General features: G+C 51.2%; 1 protein-coding gene and 1 pseudogene across 1 annotated transcript in view; one reads left to right on the top strand and one right to left on the bottom strand.

Annotated features, from left to right (window-relative positions):
- Positions 1-23527, bottom strand: part of ATE1 (arginyltransferase 1) — a 201465-nt gene that overhangs the window by 4170 nt on the left and 173768 nt on the right. The gene's annotated exons all lie outside the window — the stretch shown is intronic.
- LOC120608910 (uncharacterized) lies at positions 14967-15085 on the top strand (annotated as a pseudogene).

Here is a 23527-nt window from a genome sequence, read left to right as displayed (position 1 = left end):
TCTCCTCTTCCGAGGTCCTTACTGTGAGGGTCGCGCTAGTTCAGGATTGCCTGTGTGAGCCGGCCCACCCACGGTCCCCCCACGGTCCCCCCACGGCCCACCCACGTGCGCAGCGCTTGGGTCCCGGGAAGCCCCACGAAGCTGCGCTCCGCAGAGGAAAGGGGGCGGGTGCTTTAGAAACCACGCCCCCTAGGACGTCACAGGGCTTGCCAGACTGTGGTAATTCAATTAAATTCAGTCGATATTTATTGAACACCGACTATGTGGCAAGCACTGCCATTGGCTTTGGGGATACATCAGTGAACGAAGTAGAAAAATATCCTTGCTTTAATGGAGCTTGCATTCAGCAGGACGGAAGGGAAGGGGGCGGCGCAGAAAATAAACTGTCAACAGAATAAATAAATGATGTATATAACACGTTAAAAGAAAATGGAGGCTATGGGGGGACAAAGCATTGCCAGAGTGACAGGCATCAGGGGCCCTGGGGACGAGGGGAAGGAGAGGGCAGGTGGTGGCATTAAACAGGATGGGCGGGCATGGCGCTGTGAGAACATGCTCTAAGAATGGGCCCTGAAGCCTGTCTGCCCCCAGGATGATGTCCACCCGCTGCTCAGAGGGCGGCCGGATGTAAGACAGGCCCTACTTGGGAGACAGGCTGCTCTGACCGACGGCCTGGCCCAGGATGCCCCCACGGCCTTGCCGAGCGTCCTCGGAGCGGCACTGTAGTTTCAGATGCCCTCGCCCAGCCGGCCTGCCTGCCCTCTCTCCTCCACCGGGCTCGGAGCCACGCTGTGGCCTGCCACCTCCCCCAGCCTCTGCCTGCTCCGACCTCATTTTCTCACATTGTCGTTGTAATAAATCTCTCACCTGGCTAACTCCATCTTGGCATCTGCTTCTTGGGGGACCCGATAAACACAGAAGGTTGGGCCCCACTGAGGTGAGAGGGGAGATTTGAGCCGTGCGAGGAGTAGGGAGGGGTATTAGCCAAGTTAGTGGTGCCACATCCTCCCAGCCTTGAACCTTGGAGCTGTGTCATGTACGTATATTTGTGTATATATTGTTGGCCTCCTTGACTTGCTTGGATGGCAGAAACCATGCTTTTTGGCTCTGCATTTCTGTATGTAACAGAATAGGCCCTCAGACAATAAGGAGTGAATGAAGAAACAAATGCACAGCTGATTTATGAGAGAGATGGATAAACGGATGGGTAGATAAATGGATGGGTGGACGGACAGACAGACAGATGGATAGACGGACGGATGGAAGGATGGGTGAATGGAATAGTTTACAGATAAATGGATGATTGGATGGATGTTTGGATGAGCAGATGCATCGGTGGATGGATGACTGGACCAGTGTATGCCTCGGCGGGTGGGTGAATGGGTAGATGGGCGGCTGAACAGGTGTATGACTGAAAGGGGGTATCTATTTATGAACAGACGGATGGATGGGTGGGTAGATGTTTGGAAGGCTGGATGACAGATGAATGGTTAAGCTCTGATCTTTCCTGAACGGTAGATCAGGTGAAGGGCAGTGACAAGTACTGGCAGTCGTAGGAGGGGTCTTGAAGTAGTTATGTGACTGACCAAAGTCATCAGAGGATGTTAGCAGCAGAGCTGGAAAGAGAACCTAATATTCTTGAATTCTAGAATCATCCCTTTGCCATGCTTTCAACCTTAGGACCTCCTGCCGGAATTACCGGATGCCTCCCTGCCGCTGTATCCAGGACCAGCCTACCCTTTTTTGTTCGGCCCAAGAACCACCTCCTCTGTGAAGCCTTAACTGATCACTCCTCCTCGTATGGCCCCCCGCAGTAGCATTTAGGTCTGTAGCACTTCTCTGAACTTCCACTTAGCATATACAATGTTGTCACCTTCATTCTATCTACCTGCACATATGTTTTATTTCCTCAACTAAACAGGGGCTATGTTGTCTGTCCCTTAGCATCTCCCCAGGAACCAATCGCATACCCTGTTGCCTGCCGCCCAACAAATCTTTGTGACTGAGCTGCAGAACCATGAAATTGGGTCATCTACAATTAATTACAACACTTTAAAAATATATATATTTCTCATTAGTCATTCTTGCTGTCTCGGTTTTCAGCAAAAATTTAGAACATAAAAGCCAATGTAACACATGCTCCCAAATGATTCACAGATTCGAAACAGCAACAAAGACTGGGCACTGACCACATGCATGAAAAAAGATTAATTGCCTTTGGAAATAAAAGACAGTCACCGAGAGCACAGTGATGGTACGTGCGAGCGAGAAAGCAGTTGCAGAAATACCAAGTTCGTGGTCGCAGAGAGCTGGGTCGAAACTCACACTGGGACTTCAAGGGCCCGAGTCACGTGGTTAGTAACTGGGATGACAGGAAGGCCTGATAATCGTTCTGTTCTTGCTAGCTCTGCACATTTTGGCATCAAAATGTCCCCACCAAAGGTTTGCCCCTGGGAAGGTTGGCAAAGGGCCAGGTGACTCTCACCTGGAGATCTGCTTAGCTTATGGGGCTTCTCAAAGGCTGGGGAGGGCCCCCAAACCTGTGGAGAAAGGGGACGCTTGGTGGATTAACATCTGACCCAGAAAGAAAGCAAGAGAGAGCAAGGAGAGAGAACATGCTCCAAAATCTCTCCCGATTGCCCCCAGATCTCCCAGCCAGGTGCCCACCCTGCCCCCGAGCCTCCCTCCCTTGGGGACTGGCAGCCAACTCTCCAAAGAGCAACCAGCACAGGAGATGGCAGCAGGTCCACAGATGGGAGCGGGAAAGCCTGCCCATAGCAGGCTGAGGATGGGAGGAAATTTGTTTTGGATGTGGGGCCCAGAGGGGCTGGGGATGGTGGAGGAGGAGGACCGTGAAGCAAGATAAGAAGATGCTGTGATTTAACTAGAAAGGGAGGGTCGTGGAGTGTTAGATCTCGCTCATCGCAGCTGCAGAAGCCACCTTCCCTTCTGCCGGCACTATGTGCATATGCTCTCCAGGCCGGCTCGGCACAGAAACAGCATGCCTCGGTCTCAACTGGTCCGTAACTACCTCATCCAATGCGGCGGCCGCTAGCCACATGTGGCTAGTGAGCACTTGAAATGTGGCTTGTCCAAACTGAGTACCGTCAGCGTGTTAGATACATACCAGATTTCAAAGAGCTGATATGAAAAAAGAGAGAATGTATAATATCTCATAATCTTTGTATTGATTACATATGGAAACAATACTATTTGCTCGGGCACCGGAGACCCAAGCATATTTTCATTGGTCGGTGCTGATCGATAACCTTATTCACCACCTCCACCTCCAATTTCCAATAATTCTGTTCAGTAAATGCTGGAGGTGCGGGATATCACTGAGGACGTAAAGATGTTCTCAGGACACTGCTGCATATTAGGATCGCCAGCTGAGCTCTTAAAACTCCCCCTCTGCTGTACCTACCCTATGTCAGAACCTCGGAGTGGGACCGAGGCATCAGTGTTCTTCTAAAGCCCCCAGGGGGTTCTAATATGCACTCGGACTGAGAACCACGCAGGCAGAGAGGGTGCCACAGAAATCCCAAGGCAAGAGGAGACCCCAGGGCAGGAGGACAGAGTTTCTGGGTCAATTGCAGCTCCAGGAGCAGAGGCTCGTGGAGGGATGACTGTTGGAAAGGCAGGTAGCGTCGGATGCTATGGGTCCTTGAAAACCAGGATTCAGGATTGGGGAGCCTTGGAGAGGCTCCGAGTGAGGGAGTCGTGTGATCGAAATATGAGTTAGAAGTGGCTGATCTGATGACAGATTTGTGGGGACAAGGAGAGGGGCGGGCGGGGTGGAAGGTACGCAGACGGCATCTGCTCGCTGCGGCTGCTAAGGCTCCGCCCGGCCTGACTCTCCCACGATGGCCGGCCGCCCCCAGAGGGTGGCCCTGCCCACGGCAAGCATCTATTGAATGAACCAAATCGTCGAGGTTTCTGAGACACTGCTCTTAGTCTGCTCCCACCTGGCCGCCAGAGGAGCAGGCGGGGCAAGGGCGTTAACCTCAGTTTGCCCGATGTTCTGGGTCTTTTTCCACCATGAAGAAGCACTTGAAGGCACTGCCGTTTCTCAGTCTGTGCTGGTCAGCTCGGGGTCCACCATGGCTCTGAAGAGCAGGACTTACAATGGCCCCTCGCCCTCCAAGCTGTGGCCCCCGCTCGCCGTGCTCGGCCCTGCTGCAGAGCCTTCATTTCCATTTTCCGAGGCTCCCCTGCTCTCCCCACAGGCGACAGACCTGGGCCTGCTCACCCGCTCCCCAGCTTTGGGAGTCCTTGCTGACTGACATGGAACATCTCCTCATCCTGCCATAAAATAGCCCGTTCGAGTCTCCTGTGCAGAACGTTTGCAGCCGTGAAGGCATGAAGCAGCTAAGAGGCCTCCTGGCTTCAGATTGCTCAGTTAGAAATGCATCTTCCAAGAAAAAGGCATCGGTGGGTCTCTAAATGTTGCTGTCCCTCCGCCTTGGGGTGAGTAAGGCCCACCAGAAACAGACCGGGGGCCACTGGGCTGCTTCAGCTTCCAGCCGCCTGGTGGCTCTGAGCTGGCCCGAACAAGGAAATGCCAAGTACCCGGGTCAATACGACCTTTAATGAAAGCTGGCTCCTGTGACCCTTGGGCTGGGTTCAAAGAAATATCTATTAATTGCGACTCTTTCGCTAAAACAACCACACCCCTCTGCAGCAGGCTGTCTGCCAAAGAAGCATTTATCATGTCTTGAATTCCCCTGGGAACACCTGGTTTTCTTTCAGAAGGAAGCTGAGCCTTTCCCACCGAAGCCGGCCTCTCTGCCAAGCTGACTGTGATCTGCCTGCTGGGTCCCCGGTGCCTGAGCAGAAACCAGCTCCGGGATGCTAATGGGAAGAGAAGCCTTGCTGAGCATGCGACCACTGCCTGCCTCTCCTGTCTCGGCTGGCTGGGCTTCTGGCTTTCTCAGGCCCAGAGGAGGAACTGAACTGTACCCCATTAAGCCATGGATAAGAGTTAAGGAGTCACTAGGGGGAACCGGACTGGCCAGCTAACACAGAGACAGGTGACCTGCGACCCTACATGCTCCCAGTGCCAGACACCTAGCAGTAGATGGTGCCAGCCAGCTTGTCCCAGGTGTAAGATGCACCTGACAGGCGATCAATCAGATGCACAGGTTTGTATCACCCTTGTCCCAGGGAAGGAATTCAAAGGCAGACAGAATACGCTTTCGGGAATTTTCCGTGACGAGAATTACATATAGAGCGGATGCTTCTCAATTTATAGATGGAGAAACAGCTTGAAGAGTTTTATGTGGTAACTGCATTTACACGCTACAAAGAGCCCCCTGGCCATCCCAATCAACACATTCCTGCAAGGAGACTTACATGATGCCGAATGGGTCCTTCAGTTCAGCTGACCTCTGTGGAGCATCAGTTATGCTCACCACTGCAGGGTACGGTGTCTGAAAGACAGCCGTTGCTCCATAAATATTTTCGAAGGAACGAGAGAGAAGACAGAGTCGTTATTCTCGAGGGACCCACAGACCAGGGAGGAAGGGGCATGTAAGCAAACCATGGCAACAAAGCACGGAAAGTGATGGCAGAGGGGGTGATGGCAGCAGCCTCCAGGAGAGGACAGGATAGGCTGCCCAGGGGAGGTGACAGGAGGTGGGTGTTGACGGTACTGTGGTTAAACTTGCAGATCCCTCCCAAGTTTTAGCCATTCTACTCAACATTTTGCGTCCTTTTTCTCAAACGCCTCCCACACTGTAAAAGCCCCAGGCCTCGGGGATCGGTCCCACAAAAACATGTCCAGGGCAGGTAGGGCTGCCTCACAGAGCCCTTAGAGACACAGGCTCTTTCAGTTCTTCTAATATGGAAGATTACGGCTGTCCCCATATGTGACTTTGATCATTAAAGTCACTGTATCATGATTCTGCCCCCATTCAAACAGATTCCCTGAAAGGCCCGCCCAAGCTTATGTCTACACCATACTGGTCAGAACTGGGACACGTGGCTGCCCCTAGCTGCAAGGGAGCCCGGGACTGTAGTTTATTAGCTGGGCTTGTGCCTCCCTGGACAAAACCAGAGAACGAGCTGTATCTGCCATAGCTCCTCACACCCGTGGTGTCGGATTGGTCCCCTGCCCGTTTCCCATTTAGATCTGCTCATTCCCTGAGCCATGTGGGAGCTGTCCTAGAGGGAGAGGTGGCTGGTGGCTGGGCACTGAAACGTGGACCACTCGGGGACATCCAGAGACAGAGGGAAGGACATCCAAGTGGGAACAGCCTGAGCAAAGGCATGGAGGTGGGCAGGGATGGGTCAGGGCGGGCACCCGCCAAGGGGTCAGTATGGTTCCGGCACAGGGCAGTGAGACAGAAGGTGGGACAAATCGGGAGGCCTCGGCCCTCCGCTAACCCTTCTCCAGTAACAGAAACGGCGAGCCGGGGGTGTCCAGAGCCAGCCTGATCTGGCCTCTTACGCCACGGTTTGCTTGAAAGCTACCTTTCGTTACATGACTAAGCCTGACAACTCATTCACCCTCCTAGTTCTTCACTGTTTGCAGTGAGAGGACACACCCTGGCTTCATTCACTACGGAATTCCTCCTGAAGGTGCATTTGGGAGAGAGAGAGGGACTGTTCTGTGGAATCCACCTCTCTTATCCTGCCTCGGCTTCCCCACACACTCCATCACATGCTGTTGCTGGCATGGGCGCTAATATATGCACACACGCCACATTAATACACAATACGCTGCACTATAAGGCACACACACACTATCATCATCGCTATTATCATTGACATGTGATGCACGCTGCAAGCGCCGCACAATACCACGAATAGTGGATTCTAGAGTTTGCTGTGGGATTCTGGGCGCATTAACATTATCGCAAAGCTTGCATATGTACGGATTGGGCAAGGCCCGAGAGCGTATCACGTCATGTAATTTATGATGGGCACCAATATTGGCAATAATAACACACGCCATTAATGTCAGCATAGATCATCAACAGACATGTTAACGCATAACATACAGTTTAAAATATTACGTTGTTACAATGGATTACGGCGATGGTCATAATAATACGGGTACACGTCATCGGTCAGAGACATTGACGAGATCGCCGCCGCATAATACTCCATATCAAGGTCACAACGTTATCATCAATAACGCCATTATTACTACCGTACCATCACGCGCAGGTCATCATGCCTATTACCGCGCAATACGGGGACATCACGGTCAATACACATACACACACGCCGCGAAAGCCGCCGCCGGTTTTTTTACACACACGTCATCACGTTATTTTGGACACACGCTTAAGCCGAGAGTTGTTCCAGGACACCGTGCAGCGCGGCATTAAAAACGCAGCTTACATCATGGTGGCTGCAGATGGATTACGCTGACATTATTGCCATAACACGCCAGCGTATTACCATGCGCGCACGCATTACGGATATCATCATCATCAGATTACGCCGGCCATCATCATTGAGCATGCGCGCGGGACGTCATTACGTAAGATCGCATTACACACATACACACGTGCATGGACATACATATACAAAAGTGTGCACACGCGCACAAGGACACACACATGCACATACACATGCACACATGCGCGCACGTACATGTGCCACTTTTGGTGACTTTGAGAGCAGAGGGTGCCTTTACCAGCTGAACTGCAGTGGCCTGCAGACTGACCGCCCCTCCTGCCAGCTTTCTCGGAGCTGAGAATCTGCAGTCATTTAGTACACAAGGGCGGTGAGTTAAGATAGACACAGAACACAGCCCGCAGGGCAGGAATGGACGCCTGACGCCAACTTCCCGCCCCAGCTCAGGCCACCCCAGCTCAGGGCGAGCCAGAGCGAGATGAGCGCTCAGCCTGGCAGTGTCGGGAGAGAGCGAGATGAAAGCTTTGGCGATCTCTTCCCTGTGGCTGATGCCAGCCTGAGGTGGGCAGGCGAGGTAAGGCACACGTCTGAAAGGGAGAGAAGGGCTCCCAGCAGCAGACAGATCTGGGCCCGAGACACGCACCTACAGTCTCTTGCCCTGGGCTCCTAGGTTGTCCCAGGGGGCCAGGAGCCTGTGGCAGAAACAGCCCCTCAGTCCAGGGACGTGCCCCATGCCGGGCTGAGTGAAACCTTGAGTCACCATGGGACTTGGGCGGAGTCAGAAAGTCTCCGGGACGTGGCCCAAGGCGGAGGCTGGTGCAGGGGCCCTCTCTCTCCGCCCCGAGAGCTGCTGGCTCCCCTCCCCAAGCAGGCTGCAGGAGAAGGTAGGAATTCACAAGCTGCTTTGGAAGGGCACCAGGAAACCCGAAGGTTGAAAACAGGCCCGGCTTTATGGGGATCTCTTAACTTTTATAGGACAGCCAAGCTCCCAGCCTGCTCCTGCAAAAACAGGTCTTAGGGAGTGGCGGGATCTGAGCCCTGAGCCATGGGGCTTCTCACCATCGCTAATTCGATAGTTTTGCAGTCACAGAGCTACGTGAAACTGCCCCTTTGAATGACATCACTGGCGAGGGGGACTGTGATTGTAGAGAAATCGGGATGTTCTTCCTGGCTGAGTTCTTCAAAATGCTCAGACCCCAAGGTCAAGGCTACTCTTAGACTCACCAGCCCGAGAAGCTCTTACTAGCCACGTGGAAGGCTGTACAGCATGAAAGTTACGGCCTGGGTTCAAACCCCAACCGCTGCTGTGTGACCGCGGACTCCTTAGTGACCTGTCTGCGTCTTGGTTTCCTCATCTGTAGAACAGGAGCAACAATGGACTGACCTCACAGGATGCTGTGTGGATCAAAGGAAATAATGCATTCAATGTGCTTCGCATACTGCCTGCCACATGGCGGAGCCTCAAAAACAATCAGCAGCTGTTTTTGTTAGTATTATGTGAGGGCATTTAAGAGATGCCCAGGCCAGTGGAAATAATTTTCCTCCATGGAACGCAAGCTGCCACTTTTCCAGTCCTGCCAGAGGTCACTCCTCCCTGCTCCTCTGAGTACGGTCTGCTAACCCAGAGGGCTTCTGCCAACCTCCTCGAGCCCTCCTTAACACGGGCCCTGAGCAGCGAGTCTGCAGCGTTAGGAACTGTGAATGGCCAGTCCGAGTTCCCTCAGCCCGGAGATCCAAAAAGCCGAGAGCGAAGACTCACCAGCCAATGCACAGAAAACTATGTCCCCAAAATGGTACGTAAATAGCTGCTCGTGGACAACAGCGGAAAGGAACGGCACACTTTCCATCCTGCTCGACATCATCCTTCACCTTCCAGACGGGCAGGACTCAGGCCAGCGACACCTGCATGTCTGCTCTCAGAAGGCGGGTCAGGGCCGTTACGGGTCCAGTGCTGCTGGACAGAGGGGGAGCCTGCGTTTCACGGCCTCCCTTCTTCCACCTGGGTAACCCCAAAATAAGGAGCAGCAGACGCAAGCATCGAAGCCCGAGGCTCATCCCTGACGCTGCTGGCCGACTTCTCCGGGCCTCGGCCTCTGCACCCGTGAAACAGATATAGAAACACTTTTCCCCACGAGAGTGTGAGAGTTAAACGGCGTGATTAAAAAAAAAAAAATTAAAATTAAAAAATAGACAACGAGCAGTGCCTGGCACCTGATAGAGGCTGAGCGGATGCTTTGCGCTTACTAAGTGATTAACCTAGCGGTTAAGAGGGGCGACCTTGGAGCCAGACGGCGCAGGTTCGAACCCCCTCGTGGCTGAATCAGCTTTCGCCGCTCTGTGCCTCGGTTTCCCCGTCTGTAAAATGGGTTTGCGGTGAGGATAAGCTGCGCGCTGGTGCGCACTTGGCACCTGGTGTCACCCGACGCGGCGTTGCTGCCGCTGCCGAGCAGCGTCGGACAGGGTCGCGGCACGGGGGCTGCCGGGTCGCCGGGGACACCGCCCGGCGCCTGCTCGCCCGAAGGCGCAGCGCGGCCCTTCCCTCCTCTCCCCGCTTCCTAAGTGAAGCTGCGCTGCTTGGATAAAGGCCCGGCTTCTCCTCTCCTTCAGATTCCTGGGGCCACAAGGCCTGTATTAACCCCGAGTGTCCCCTGGTCCTAGGGGGACATGGCCAGCTCTCTAGTGGCCTGTGTCCACCAGGACGCAGGGGCGTGTTGGAGCAAGGCCTGCGGTGACCAGCTAAGGGCAGTCCCGGATGCAGGCCCTGATGTGTCGGGCGAATCCTGCGGTCCCTCCACTCAGGGTGCTTACTGCCCAAGATGGGGGAATCTTCGGGGGTGGGCGGGGAGGAGCCTAACCTTCACCCTCGGACGCACAGCTCAGACTGGAGGCCCAAACCAGAAGTGTGGAAAGCTGCTGGGCCATCTCTGCGGTGGCATCACAAACCACAGAACAGGCCAGAGATAGGGGTGGAGGAAACGCATGATTGATGGATCAAAGAGCCCAGAAAAGACAAAGACAGGGAAACGGGCTGCAAGTGGAGAAGAGAGTGGGCCGCTGGGGTGAGGGATGCCCAGGCTGCAGTCCCTTTGGGTAGAGAGTTACCCCGGCCCCTCAGAAGGAAGGAGGATGCAGTCACAGGGACTTGAGACGTCCGGTTGGTTTTCCAAGACAACAGCAAGCACTGAACTCTGAGGACGAGTCCGAGGGGCGTGGGAGAGCGGGAACGCCCCAGGATGTGAACGCGGCACCCCCTAATCCCCAGCCGCTCTGGAATTCCAGGCACACCTCCTTGACCTCTGGGGTGGGGAAGGGCTAACCCAGAAGTGACTGCGACAAATCGCCTCTGTGACAAATCACCTCCGAACGCCGAGGCACCCTAGTCCAGCCCCATCCACACGGGACTTCTGCTCTGCGGGTCCAGTGGTGTCATAACGAGCCGTCCTGTTTCGTGGTGCCTTGAAGGGGCCCAAAGGCCAGGCCGTGGGCAGAGACACGGATGAGGAGCCAGAGCCTCGAGTGGTGAAAGGCTGTAAGGTTAGGGCAGCACATGACCCCCTGAGGCCTGGCCACACGAAGAGGAGATATTCCACGGAGGTGACAGCCCTCTGTGTTTAGAGCTCGAAGAAAGACGGCAACTTTCACCCGAGAACTTCATTCTCACATTTCCTACGGGGCCGTTGTCACTCTGGGTCTCCAATGCCTCGCCACACCCCCGCCCTCCGCAGGAGGGTCCGACCTCAGTGTACCCCGCGCCTCTCTGCTCTGGTCTCGCTCCGGTTCACGCCAGCCCACGGGGTCCCCACCTCTGAGCCTTCGCCTCCACGGTTCCCTCCACCCGGGGTGCACCCTCCCCGCCACGGACACCCACTTCCTCCAGTCAAACTCCTTCCTTGGTGTTGAGAGAACTGAATGAGACAGCTCATGGGAAGCGCCCAGCGGCGGGAGAAGCTGCAGGGGCCAGGGGAGGCAGGCTTAGTGCTGGGGTGCTGGTGGGCGCCTCAGGGCTGAATGCGCCTGAGGTTGATGAGTAAGTGCAGCAGGCTCCCAAAGAAGCAGCTTAAAATGTCCGAGCTCCAGAGCAGAAAAGAGAACCCCCAGTCGAGGGGAAAGGGGGCCAGCGCCAAGAGGGGGCTCAGCCTCTGAAAGAGACAGGCACGGCCTCAAAACGGACGAGAGGTCCCCCCATAGAAGTCAGCCGCCCGAGAGTGAGCACAGGGAGACACGCAGCAAGGAGCGACAGTTCCCTGGCTTCTTAAACAATGGCACTTTGAAAAGCTTTTCACTTCGAAATAATTATAGATCCACAGGAAGTTGCAACAGCAGTGCAGAGAGGGCCTTCACCCAGTGCCCCCACGATAACATCTTGCGTCACTGAAGTTCAGCATCAAAACCAGGAAGCTGACGCGGGGACAATCCACAGGCCTGACTCGGATCCGAACAATGGCACTTCAGTCACCTCTGGAAATGGCTCTCAGGAACGGTGTTGCCAGGAACCTCAGCACTGCTCTTAGAAATGATTCGACGCTCACGTTTATGGTATCGACGAGGTGGTGGTTCAGAAAATCTCTCCTCCCTTCTGCCATCTATTCCCAGGAGAGGCCCCCGAGGCGGGTGGACCCCTCTCTCTTACCCTGGGTTACCCCCGAAGCCACAGAGAGCAGGCCGACAGGGGGATGGGGAGGTCGCCACAGAGCCAGGCGGCGGGGCTGTTCCTGCCTGTGCTCTCGTGGCCTGTCCCAGGCCTCGCATGACATATGAACGGGGGGAGCGGGCTGCTGACCCTCATGAAGACTGGGCTCCCCGCCCCGCGAGGACGCATCCTTGCAGTCTGTGCATCGCCCGCAGAGTGGCTTGTGCAGGTCACACAGCCCACCTCACGGGATCATTGGGAGGACTCCATAAAGCAATATTGGTAAAGAGCTTGGAACAGCCCGGCACATAATAAATCTGCATGCTTGTTTAAAAAATTAATAACGAAAATCAAAGTAAACGAGACACCTGCCTATGACTTTTCAGGAGCGCTAAGCTAGTGCTAAGGTTTTCTCAGACAGTCTCGGGTGCTTGAGGCTTTGGGGCAGCCCAGAAGTCTTTGACAGAGCATTTAATTGATAGGGGGATGCTTTCCGCGAGTAAAATTGATTTGAGATGCAAATAAACTGGAGCCGATTGAAGATTATTAACCACATGCTCTGCATAGTGGTTGTATTTGAGAACCATCGACCCATCACCCGCCTGGGCCCTGCCCTCCTCTCTGGTGGGATTAGCAAGACCAAACCATGCCAGGTCTATAGAGTCGCCATAGGCAATGTCTGCAAGGCTGGGGGTGAGTCTGCATGTTTATTCAATACCTCCTTGTTTCCAGTTAGAAACCCCATGGGGCCTGAGAAGGACACAGGCAGAATGTTACTGGGGACTTTCAGACAATAAAATGGGCATCCTTTTTAGTGGCCCTCACAGGACAATCAGCCAGAACACTGACCCTGGATGGGAGGGCACACCTGCTGACTAGGCTGAGCGTCTGCCGGGCTACTCCCCGCCTGGGGCCCTTCAAAGAAATCCAGAAAAGCTAGAAATCCCCCCCTCCACCCTAACTTCCACCCACCCCACAGCAGCTGGGGCAGGAAAACAGGAGACTAAACAGCTTATGTGCTCAACGGAGCTCGTGCTAGACCCAATTCAAGGGGGACCTAAGACTCCCAGATTCCGCAGCAGAATCTGGCAAATCCACAGTTCTCTGTTTTACTTTAGTAGTTGAAAAGGAAAGCTGAGGTTTTTGGGGTTTTTTTTGTTTGTTTTTTATTGTGGTAAAATATACATAACATAAAGTTTACCCTTTTAAACAATTTTAAATATACAATTCAGTGGCATTAATTACATCCATGATGCTGTGCAAACATCACCATTATTACCTAATTTTTTTCATCGCCTCAAACGGAAACTCTGTACCCATCAAGCAGTAACTCCCTGTTCCACCCTCCCACCAGCCCCTGGTCATCTGCAGTCTACTTTCTGTGTCTATGAATGGACCTACTCTAGATATTTCATATAGGCGAAGCCAAGGTGCAGCCATACAATATTTGTCCTTGTGTGTCTGGTTTATTTCAATGAGCGTAATATTTCCAAAATTCACCCACTCGGGAGCATGTACCCAGTACTTCCTTTTAAGGCTGAATAATATTCCGCCCTATGGATGGACCACACTGTGTCATCCATTCATCTATCGGCGGACAATAGGTTGTTTCCACCTTCGGCTACTGTGCATAATGCTGCGGATAGGAACACAGACGGGCAAGGATCTGCCTGTGCCCCTGTTTTCATTTCCTCTGGGTAGGTGGGTACCTGGGAGTGGGATTGCTGGTTACATGGTAAGGAAACCTACAATTTCTCTCCAAAGCTTTACTCTCTTGGCTGAGGCCCATCCTACCCCTCTGGACAGGAGCTCTGTGGGCCATGTGGCGCGTGGAGCTCAAGCACATGAATTACCTTTGCCTTTGTTACAGTGAATGGCACATGTGACTTCAGGACGACTGAGAAAAGTAACGAAGTGAGGCGGGAAGTGAAGATGTACACCGAGGAGGAAGCCTCAAGCACAGAGGACCTCACCCGGGCACTCGCGGGGGAGCATCACGGGGGCACAGAGGAGGGTCCTCTGCCATGGACACGTATTTTCTTTAGAAGCTACTAATAAGTGTTTTAAAATGATGATTATCTGACCAGCACCATCTGACACTTTTTTATTCCCCATGACTTTAGGACAGCCTTTTTCACCAAATTCACTCACTTGTGCACCCTTCCATGAGACAGGTGGGGGCCAATTTCTGTCTGTCACTGAGCAGAGACACTGGCACTTCCTGGAAAAGGTGGTTCCTCCAGATACTTGGGGATGATGACATCGCCTTCGCTTATATGGTGAAGATTAAATTAGTTGATTAATTATAAGTGCCTAGGACAGTGCCTGCATGGAAGTGCTCCATGAATATCCTTATTCCGAGAATGGAAATTATTCGAGGGATGCAAAGAAAAGGCTAGACCCTGTTTTCAGGGAGCTCCTGGTCTGGGAAAGATGGTGACAAGGAGAAAATCCAGAGATGTCCTAAATTAAATGACAGCGGGCCAGAGAACGGAGGCAAGAGACAGAAAGGGTTAATCTGTTAACGACCGCAGTGCAAAACCAACAAAAGACTGCTCACACCCATGAGTGAATGCTGGAATTATTAAATTAACGTCCAGGAGGCTATTTCTGAGATTCTCTAAAAAGAGCATCGCCAGGCGCTGTCTGGCCCCAGGAGCCTCTGCTTCCTGTTTAGTTCGCCCCAGAGTTTCAGACTGCTGTGGGCTCGGCTGCATCTCCCCCAGGACGAGCTGCGCTTCGCTGTCTCCCCTCCCCTCTATCTGCAGCTAATGTGAATCCTGTCAGAAGGCTTCCATCTTTCTCCCGGTACCTGATGTAGAAAAACACTTGCAAAACTCCAGGAGGACAGACACATCTGTCTCTCCTACCTAGACCTGCCGTTGGCGATCTGGACTCCATGCTCTAAGACCAGTCTTCTTTCTTTCCTAGCAATGGCCTAATAAACCCTTTCATTTAAAAAGACGTTCAACTCTACGGCCATGCCACCCTGAACAAGCCCGATCCCCTCTGATCTTGGAAGCTAAGCAGGGTCAGGCCTGGTTAGTACTTGGATGGGAGACCACCTAGGAAGACCAGGCGCTGTAGGCGTAAAAAATAAAAAAATAAGGGATTGTAAACTGACAAGGTCCTTGCAGTCTGTGAGGTCAACCAAGGGTTGCCTTACCTAAAAAAAAATAATAATAATAAATAAATAAATATTCCAAAACATAATAAACAAACAAATAAATAAATAAAGACATTCAGTCCTGGAAGTTAAAATTTTTGTTTAACAATGATTTCTGGCCAAGCGTCGAGGAAGATTTTGGGAATTATAGGAGATGCAGCTTTGAGGGCGTTGTAGACAGAGATAAAAGCCAGCACAGAGAGTTGACTAAGAAGTCCTAGGGCTGGGGTTTGAGGAGTGTGTCAGCCCCGTGTCACTGCCCTGGCGCTCACAGGCATGCACGTCAGAGTCCGGGGAGCTGGTCTGGAATGCAGGTTCCCTAGCTCTGTCCCGAGAGCCTGGCTTAGCAGACGCGCAGTGGGGCTGGGAAGCTGCCATTCCAACCAGCCCTTCGGGGGACCCTGGTGCAGGCGGTTCTCAGGGCTGCTGGACAGACTGCAGGGGACCAGGGCAGGAGGAATCAAAGTCTGATGAGTCAAGACCTCGGAAGGTCTTGAACCGGAGCGAAGGCGGGGGTAGGAATAGAGGTTCAAGTGAAGGAAAATAACTTCGACCCCCAAACACAGGACAATTCTTGAGCCATTAAATTCCGATGCATGCGGCGACATGGATAAACCCTGGGAACACTGTGCTGAGGGAGGGGAGCCAGATGTGAAGGCTACATATTGTCGGATTCCATTGATATGAAATATCCAGAATCGGGAAATTCGTAGAGACAGAAAGCCGATTAGCGGTCGCCAGGAGTTGGGAGAGAGGCTGTGGGGTGACTGCTGATGGGTACGAGCTTCTTTGAGGGGTGATTAATGTGTTCTGGAACTAAATCATGGGAATGGCTGCACGACCTCGTGAATGTACTAAATGCCACTGAATTGTACAGTTTAAATGGTTAAGGTAAGAAATTTTATAATATACTATTTTATCACGATAAAATTATAAAAGGTAGCTGACCATATATTCCCATGGATCCATCTTCTAATGAGTAAAAGATAACTTTTCCCCTGTTCCAGCATGGAATACGTAGTCAGTGGTCCCGATCAAACAGTGTTACAGTGTGTTTTGAAGGTAGTAGTGCAGGACCTCTGCAGGGGACTTCTGCAAAAAAATCAAGAGAAATCAAGCCTAAGGTGTAAAGGATACGCTGAAATGCATACACGCAGCCTCTTCCAGCACACACGAAGGTAACGAGAGGGAAGTCCAGCACCAGAGTTGGTTCTCTCTCTTATTTGTACTGGCAGGAGAGAGCAGGAGGTGGAAGGAAAAACAGCAGACTGTGGGGCCTTCTGAGCGGAGCCAGCACGGGTTTGCAGCAGAGAACGGAATCCTGGGCGATGAGGCCAGTCCCCAAGCCTCCGGGATGTGGCTTTCAGAGCTTACTTAGCCTTGCCACCTCCCGTAAGTCTCTGGAGCTATGTTCCCTCTCCTTTGAAGGACCAGTGTAGCCAGAGCAGCAGAGCCTGACCCAAACCAAGATGTAAGACCGAGGAAACCAAGCAAATGGCCTGGCCAGCTCACGGAGCCAAGATAAACAGGCGGGGGCTTTCACAGCAATCTCTAAAAGCCACGTGCACCCAGCACCCGGTTCCTGGGCCCACCCAATGGTATGCGAACTCGACCCACTGCCCACATAGACGCCACTCCCCACCATCCCCCATTCCCAGGGGTGGGCTTCTTAGGAAGGACACTGTCACAACAAACATCAGTTTAGCTGCTGACCCTGAGGGGCAAGAACGCGCGAAAGCTCTGCTGCGTAGGAAGGACTGGTGTTTTCTTTTTCTTTCCCCACTGTAGGTTACGAGCTCTGATGAAAGGGTGGACTTTGATCCCGTTCTCACTCAGCCATCCCCGAGAAAGGAAATGCCAAGGAGAGCCAGCAAAGCCAGGAACCTGCCATGAGTCCTGCAGAGTCAGCAGAAAGCATCCACATCCCTGGATATGGGAAGAAACTGTTGCTTGCGACTTACTGAGCCTTTCCAGAAGGTTACATTTTAAGCACCATGTTGCCTCGATGTTGTGCTTTGGCTCCAGAATCCTGGAGAAACCGTGGCTGTGCATTCATTTCAGAGGTTCTCAAGCGCTCCTGAAATGGCTTGATTTAGCCCAAATTCATTCATTCATTCACTCACTCACTCATTCATTCATTCATTCATTCAATGTTCATCGAATATGTTCTCTGTGTGTAGAATTGGCCCAGGTGTAGAGGGGGCCCAAACCCAGCGCCAGGCTCAGTGCCACACGAATAGAAGACACCGAATAAATGTCTGCTGCACAAATGCATGCATGCATGCATGAATGAATGAATGAATGAAGCTTTGTCTTCAAGAAATTCACAATCCAGTTCAGATGGCAAAACATATACATGAAAAGTTAATTATATGAAATAACATCGTGACGGGGAGCTGAGGCTTAAGAGACGAAGTGTGCATAGACGCTTGTGGACGTTGGTTGATAGAAGAAAGTCTTAATGGGAAAGTTTGACTTTCAAGGAGTTGAAAAATAAGGACGTGGGGAAGGAACGAGACAAGGCATGGGAGGATGCAAATAAGCACAGCACGTTGGGGAGATAATACGTAGAATCTTCCGGAAGAACCGGTGCAGAGAAGGACCACGGGAGATGGAACTCGGAAGGTGGCAAGGACAAGAGCAGACATTATCCTGCAGGTAACAGGCAGCGTGGCAGGCTTCGCTTATGGCATGAGACATGAAAATCAGGTTGTAGATAGATGATGCTAATGTAATACGCGGGATGACCCGGAAAGAGAAGGTAATTGGAGATAGGAAACCACTTGGAACTGGCGGGTCTCGGACCCCTCCGAGAATCCACTGAGAACTATTAGCCCGCTCCCCACCAAGAGAAATCTCCATGCACACAGAACTGGGCATATGACCTCCAGGGGCGGTTTGCAGCACTAAACCCCATCCCTGGACGTTTGCTCTGAGAGTCAAGCCCAAGCAGCTCGGGGAACAGCCCACAGCAGCGGTGGTGGCTACGCTGGTCCCAACCGTCCAGACGTGCTGGTCTGGCTGTGGCACAAACAGACACGGTGCGGCTCGAAGCTGACGACGACGAGAGACCTTCGCCATGCACGTCACCTGCCACACAGACCTGCTGCAGAGGGCGCCTTCTGCGGGGAACCGAGGAAATGCGTAGTATTCTACTAAGCGGCAGAGTGCGGTGAGGGTTATGCGTTTTAAAAAGCAAGGCGATTGATCACGTTGTCTTCAAGTTATCAAATCAGTATCGCTCTAGGCATGTACTATTTCTCAAGAGTGATACATATTTTGGGGGGAGTTGTTTTTGTTTTCCTGAAGAGCCAAAAAAATCTATGTGGACCCCAGGGTACCAATGCCATTGAGGGACTAGTGTGGTATGCCCGGACGTTAATTAGTGCAAAAGGATTCATTCTAAAAAGAAGAGTGAAAGGATTTAAAGTCACATGGTTCATATATAAGCCCACAAAATACGTGATAAGAAAAAACCAATAAACCAGAATTATACACAGTTTTTGATCTTTGATTTTTTTTTCTCTTTTTTCTGTTTCAGAGCCTTGGAGCATATTATCTCGTAGGAAAGAAAAATTCCTACAGAGTTTCAATCCATCAGCAAGAATCTATTTGGGTTTCATCTCTCATGAAAGCCTGTGGGGGGTCTCACCCCACCTGGACGCCTCAAGAAGGAAATGAATTGTCAGGGACACGCCTGGGAGTCACAGCGAATGAGCAAGCGAGAGAACTTCAGGGTCTCCAAACTCTGAGAAGAGGAGGCCGTCCCCAGCTCCCCATCGTGTCACGGGGAATCAGAACAACGCTTGAAGGGGAGGATTTAAAGACAGCTCTTCAGACAAAGTCCCCTTTGGTAGAGTACGCGGGAAATGTGCTCTAACAGCTGGTTTCATAGAAGCCCCAGCTGCTTTTTTATATGAGGTACTCGGCCAGCCATGCATTGTATAGGAAAAGGCACAGGAGGCCTTTGAAGTTGGGCGTGTTTCTTGGGGGTGGCTTAGATGTTTCTGGGTGATCGATTTCCACATATCCATCTTCTGGTTCTAACTTGGCCTCCACCAGACCAGCAGCATCGGCTCTACCTCGTTGTTCATTAACTAGGAGGAATGCACGTCGGGTTTTTAGGGGCTTTCAAGAACTCTGCCTTTGTAACAGAGCTGATTTATGGTCTTGCTTTTACAGCTCCAACTCGGTTCGATCTGCCTATAGCAGCGGAGGAATGTGCTGGTTACTCATGGATCCCAAATGAGGCACAAAGGAAGGGAAAACTCAGCCGCCATGAGGGCCTCGTCTCTCTCTCCCAGCTCAAGAGTCCTGGATAAAACACAGACAGCAAACCTGGGTTCTGAGGAGGCAGACACCTCAGGAGGGTCTTTCTCCGTCATGCATACCTTGCCCGGGCAAGGAGCGCAAAGGCCATTCCCCGACGTGCGTGCATCGCTAGAGGAGTCTGGGGAGAAGCCACGGGCGATAACGCAGCATTCCACACTCTAAGCCAATTGAGTACAACGATCGACAGGTGGATGGCGTCTGGTTACTGGGAGGACCATCCAAATGCGATACATTCTTAAAAAAAAAAAAAAAATTGAAACGCACTTCTCTCCAACAGGAGATCACTTGACACTTGCTCATCAATATTTTCTTCTCATGCTGCCTGATACCCAATAGTTCCTCTGTTAAATTTCTTAACTAATATTTGCAAAAGGAAAAATCAATATGACTTGATTCTGAGCAGGGAGAGGAGCGAGTCTCATTATCTGTACAGGATGCTTCCGGGTAAAAAGTCAAAAGTCCAAGTGTGGAAATCGAGTGGGAATAAGCCTGAAAGGCATCCTGAATCTACGTGGGGGGTCGGCTGGGGCTGCACAGGAGGGGGCTGTGTGACACCCACCCTGCTTCCCACACCACTTACGCCATTTATCCCATAACTAAAAGGACTGGATTTTTCAAAGGTGTCTTAAGGAGTCTTGTTTATTCCTTTACTCCAACCAAGGGAACTGACGAGACAATAGCTTCTTCTACTACTCACTACGACCACTTACTATTATCACTGTCTTCTGCTTCCTCCTATTATTAAACATTTACGTTTGAAACCTTTACATTTATAAGCATACGTGTGCATCTCCTAGCTTTATTTGTTGGCATTATGAGAAATGGCTTCCTCCTCTTTTACTTTTTAATTTTTCCTTTTAATTTTTTAAAACTGTTTAATTTAAAAAAAAATCGTTTTTTTTTTTCCAAGCACAGCATCAATCCCGAAGGGGCAGGACCACCCGCTCCCTCCCCCTTAGCGGCATTTGACGACAGCCTTCACCTCCAGGCGTGAAAGCCCCAAACGACCACTCTCGTAGGTGGGTCTGAGAACTGCCTGAGCTGGCCACGTGTGGATGGGGAAGTGCCCTGGACGGCACTGAACCGCAGGGACATGCACCAAGGAGGCTTTGCTTGGAGCACAGACCCCAGTTCGCCGACTTTCCCGCCTAGGCTGTGGACCCCTTGCTATTTTAGATTTCTAAAATAAATAGCCCTGAGGGGAAAACTGGCTTTACATCAACACACAGAAATTTAATTTTAACTTCCATGAATGCAACTATTAACGAGCGGTCCCTTTCGGGTAGGAAAGGCTAACAGCAGAGCCCTTGGCGATGACTCGAGCTCACGTGTTTCTAGAACGGTCCGCTGTGTGCGTCGGAGAGTGTGTGTTTTAAAGAGCGAAATAACACTGCACGACAAAGTACCTTTTACTTCTCTCTCGAGCTCTCATTCAAAAAATTCTTTCCACATCCTATCATCTGCAATAAGGAAAGTACTGAGGTGGAAAGTCCCAGTGCTCCACATGGGAAAGCGTCTGGCCCCCAGTCCAGCGGGGGACGATCCCAGGCCGCCACGCTGGGCACTGAGTTCGGATGGGGAGGTGGCGGGCCCTAAAAGCAGACCGCAAAACGATGGGTCGGAAAGCGGCTCTGTGCCCGGCCGGGATGCTCGTCCAAATGAAACGACCACTCAGAAGGGAGTTCGAAGCGGGGAATCGGGCTGAGGTGAGCGGGTTTCGCTGCATCTACGACGGTGTGTCTGCCGGAAAGGGCGCGAGGCACTTGTAAGGAGCTCACATGGTGAGACACAGTCTCCCTCAGCCATTGTTTTCCTGCGACAATCTCCTACTTGCAATTTTAAAAACATCCCTGCGCGGCTGGAAGCGAAGGTCCCTGTAATCTCTGTGATTCTTCTGACTTTGTCAAAAACTTTGTTCTTCTAGAAAAGGCTGATTTCTTGTACGGTGTCCCCCCGTGTTGCTATCACCCTTTGCCCCTTTTAAAAAATGGCGAAGGGAATGATGTCTATTCCACTATCAAAAGTCCTAGGTCTAAGTTAAACCTATAAGATAATGTACCCTGAATGGGTTTGAAACGTGGCTCAACCAAGAGTGTTCGCTATAGGACACCTGGATGTGATGAACACAGTGCCCAACAGGGCAGAAGAGAGCCCTGATTCGTAGAACGCACGCCAACCATGCTTCTTCCCCTAAACCAACCAGGACGGGCAGAAAGACTCCACTGGTGAAGCCAAGGGCAGGAACCTCACGACTTTCATTCTAATTCGTGGCCTTTCCTTATGAGCTTGGACAAGTTAATTGACATCTTTGGGTCCTGACTTAACTTCTCTGTAAAATGGAAGCTTTAGGAGTTTCAGTCACAGAATGAAATGCATATATCACACTTCTTTATAAATCAAGGCCAAGTTTAAGAACTTGTGAGAATTATTTCTTTGTTTCTCAAACTGCTCGGCTCCAACTCGCCTGCCCCATCCTCCACCTTAGCAGAAAGCCCCGGTCCTATCTTTGAGGTTCACAATGGGCCTCCCTTGTCCTTCTTCCCCTCCGTCCTCATCCTTTGGAGCTGGGGACACGCCTTCGAATGTTTGACTAACTTGTGTCTGGAGTATGACCACACTGGCCCTGCCTTGGCATGGCCATGTCACGACTAAGAAATGACGAAGCTAGACTGCTTATCGTAGGTCCTCTGCCTCAGTCTCGCCCTGTGTGAAGGTGTAATAACCTCATTTTTTTTTTTTTTGGTGCAAGCAGGTGCGGCCATGTTTACATTGGTTCTGGATTCCTTAGAAGATGCTAGGCTCTGGTTTATTTTTTTAATGTCTGATTACATGTGTCATTTCAGAAGAAAAGTAGGAGCAATGAGAACAATAAAATTTGGGGGTGGGATTAGAAGGAAAATGATACCAATTACTGCATACCCAGATCATAACTCTGAAAGAGGAGCAGAGAACAAGAATTAAGACGATGAAGCTTTGAAAGTCTCCCAAGCACAACTCTTTTTAAAACCACTATCTTTCGAAAACATCATAATGATCTTTCCATCACGACTTCAAACGGTCTTAATGAAACCCACATAGAAAGGCTTGTACAGTTTCTCAGTGGTGAGGGGCGGAGACTCCTTTAGAAAATTATTAGAAAGTAGACGAGTCATTACACGTAGCCATCCTGTTGCTACAATAAATTATTACATTGTTGAAGAAGGCTTTCATAAAATTAGACACCTCAGTAACAAGAAAAAATGAAACCCTGTCTCGTTTATGGGAAGGATCAGTGGCAATTGAAATAACTGCATCCTGGGAGAGGATTAAATTCTAACCTTTCAAAAAAAAGGGGTGTTGAAATGAAAAAGCTCATCTAAGATGCTGCTTCGTGCTGGAGCCTGAGCTCGCCCAGGAGATACGTGCTGATAGCAGGCGTGCTGCCTGCCTGTTCCTGCAGGTCCTAACGAGATGATGTCTTTCTTATCCACCTGCTTGTCTCACATCAAGGCTGGATGACAGCTACTAGCCAGGAGCTCAGAGCAGGGAGGAGCGTAGCTGGTTTGAACTAGTTTAAAATGACACACGTAGCTTTTCTATCACACATTTTGATAGGTTCATGGCTCCCCTTACAGATAACTGAGGGAAAATATCTTTGTAATTTTAAATGCTTAAGGAGCATACCAACCATCTTGATCTAATTAAATTCCCAAGCAAACATCTATTCTGCTGGTCTCCCCAGACCACTGAGCATCGGGTAACACTGGCTCATTGGAATTTGGTTTATATGTTGGTCTCGTCTACAGACTAGAGGGACTGTGCCTTCTGAAATTCTTTGATTTCTGATGTTCCCTCTTGTTCAAAAGAACTTTTGCTGAAGCATCTGCCTTTCACACATCCATTGCATGCGATATGTACTTGACCACGAGGCCCACAGAACAGCTTAGAGAACGTGCTGAGGACTCTTTCATTAATGCATCTGAGTCATTTCTCTCGAAGCATCCGGGAAGCCTTCTGCTTCTTCACTGCTCTTCAGGTGAGAAAGTGCGGTGGAG

The sequence above is a fragment of the Pteropus medius genome, unplaced genomic scaffold (genome assembly GCF_902729225.1).
Source record: "Pteropus medius unplaced genomic scaffold, Ma_sr-lr_union100, whole genome shotgun sequence".
NCBI classification, from domain to species: Eukaryota; Metazoa; Chordata; class Mammalia; order Chiroptera; family Pteropodidae; genus Pteropus; species Pteropus medius.
Note: the sequence above shows the minus strand (reverse complement) of the source record. Positions and strands in the feature narration are given on the sequence as shown.